This window comes from Semicossyphus pulcher, unplaced genomic scaffold, assembly GCF_022749685.1.
Source record: "Semicossyphus pulcher isolate SPU_LCO1_2020_fin unplaced genomic scaffold, fSemPul1.0.p SCAF_106, whole genome shotgun sequence".
In the NCBI taxonomy this organism is placed as follows: Eukaryota; Metazoa; Chordata; class Actinopteri; order Labriformes; family Labridae; genus Semicossyphus; species Semicossyphus pulcher.
Window position 1 is genome coordinate 47,501 of NW_027211611.1, and position 2,500 is coordinate 50,000.

The window sequence follows — 2,500 nt, forward strand, 5'->3', positions numbered from 1 at the left end:
GCTCATCCTGGGCCTAGGGTTAGGGTTGGCCTTGAGTCTGGGTCTCCAGGGGTTCAGCCTGGGTCCCCGGTGGGGTCAGCCCGGGTCTCTCCGGGGCCCAGGGTTAGGGTTAGGGTTAAGGTTAGGTCAGGGCCTCCAGGGGGTGAGGGCTGGGTCCTCAGGACCCAGCCTGGGTCTCCGGGGGGCTCATCCCGGGTCTCCCAGAGTCAGGGGACATGACTGCGTCGAATCAGTCAGATAGGAGTCCGAAACCGTTACCATGTGAGAGCTAGCGTATGCTGGCGGGTGTTTTGTGGCGAAATTTTCACCGCCAGTCCCCTGCAGGCCTGTGTACTGGGGCCACCGGACCCAGCCTGGGTCTCCGGGGGGCTCATCCCGGGTCTCCCAGAGTCGGGGGACATGACTGCGTCGAAACAGTCAGATAGGAGTCCGAAACCGTTACCATGTGAGAGCTAGGGTATGGTAGCGGGTGTTATGTGACGAAATTTTCACCGCCAGTCCCCTGCAGGCCTGTGTACTGGGGCCACCGGGCCAATGCCGAGGCCTCCGGGGGCCCAGCGTTAGGAGGGGGGAAGCAGGGAGCCTCCCCAGCCTCCCCCTTCTCCCTGTCGAAGAAAAGGCATCATGCTGAAATTTGTCAAAGTGTTTTGACGGGGAGAAGGGGGGGGGGGAGCTGGAAACTTTCCCAGCTTCCCCCTTCTCCCCGTCGAAAAAAAGCAGCATGCTGAAATTTGTCAAAGTGTTTTGACGGGGAGAAGGGGGGGAAGCTGGAAACTTTCCCAGCTTCCCCCTTCTCCCCGTCGAAAAAAAGCAGCATGCTGAAATTTTTCAAAGTGTTTTGACGGGGAGAAGGGGGGGAAGCTGGAAACTTTCCCAGCTTCCCCCTTCTCCCCGTCGAAAAAAAGCAGCATGCTGAAATTTTTCAAAGTGTTTTGACGGGGAGAAGGGGGGAAGCTGGGAACTTTCCCAGCTTCACCTTCCCTGGTGCGACGCGCTTTTACCGGGTTCTGCAAGCGACCTTTCGCACGAAATCGGAAACCCAGTTTTTCGCCGTGCCTGCTCGTCCTCCAGAGTAGTACCGGGGGCGCTGAGGGGAAGGGGGAGGCAGGGAGCCTCCCCAGCTTCCCCCTTCTCCCCGTCAAAGAAAAGGCATCATGCTGAAATTTGTCAAAGTGTTTTGACGGGGAGAAGGGGGGGGGGGGGGGAAGCTGGAAACTTTCCCAGCTTCCCCCTTCTCCCCGTCGAAAAAAAGCAGCATGCTGAAATTTTTCAAAGTGTTTTGACGGGGAGAAGGGGGGAAGCTGGAAACTTTCCCAGCTTCCCCCCTTCTCCCCGTCGAAAAAAAGTAGCATGCTGAAATTTTTCAAAGTGTTTTGACGGGGAGAAGGGGGGAAGCTGGAAACTTTCCCAGCTTCACCTTCCCTGGTGCGACGCGCTTTTACCGGGTTCTGCAAGCGACCTTTCGCACGAAATCGGAAACCCAGTTTTTCGCCGCGCCTGCTCTTCCTCCAGAGTAGTACCGGGGGGGCTGAGGGGAAGGGGAACGGGGGAGGCAGGGAGCCTCCCCAGCTTCCCCCCTTCTCCCCGTCAAAGAAAAGGCATCATGCTGAAATTTGTCAAAGTGTTTTGACGGGGAGAAGGGGGGGAAGCTGGAAACTTTCCCAGCTTCCCCCTTCTCCCCGTCGAAAAAAAGCAGCATGCTGAAATTTTTCAAAGTGTTTTGACGGGGAGAAGGGGGGAAGCTGGAAACTTTCCCAGCTTCCCCCCTTCTCCCCGTCGAAAAAAAGTAGCATGCTGAAATTTTTCAAAGTGTTTTGACGGGGAGAAGGGGGGAAGCTGGAAACTTTCCCAGCTTCACCTTCCCTGGTGCGACGCGCTTTTACCGGGTTCTGCAAGCGACCTTTCGCACGAAATCGGAAACCCAGTTTTTCGCCGCGCCTGCTCTTCCTCCAGAGTAGTACCGGGGGCGCTGAGGGGAAGGGGGAGGCAGGGAGCCTCCCCAGCTTCCCCCCTTCTCCCCGTCGAAAAACAAGCAGCATGCTGAAATTTGTCAAAGTGTTTTGACGGGGAGAAGGGGAGAAGCTGGGAACTTTCCCAGCTTCACCTTCCCTGGTGCGACGCGCTTTTACCCGGCTCAGCATAGTGCCAGGGGCACCAAGGAGACGGGAGAAGGGGGAAGCAGGGGACGTCCCCAGCTTTCCCCTTCTCCCCGTGGAAACACTTTTTCAGAGTGTTTTGACGGGGAGAAGGGGAGAAGCTGGGAACTTTCCCAGCTTCACCTTCCCTGGTGCGACGCGCTTTTACCGGGTTCTGCAAGCGACCTTTCGCACGAAATCGGAAACCCACTTTGGCGAGAACGCTGCCCTCCGCGTGAGCTGCCCGGGAGCGCGCAGGGCTCGATGCCCGGCTGAGGGAGGCCTCAGCCGGGCCGCGCCGGCAGGATTTGCCGGTGGTTCTCGCCGCTTTGGTCCGGTTTTCTTTCTGACCGATTGGCAACCGT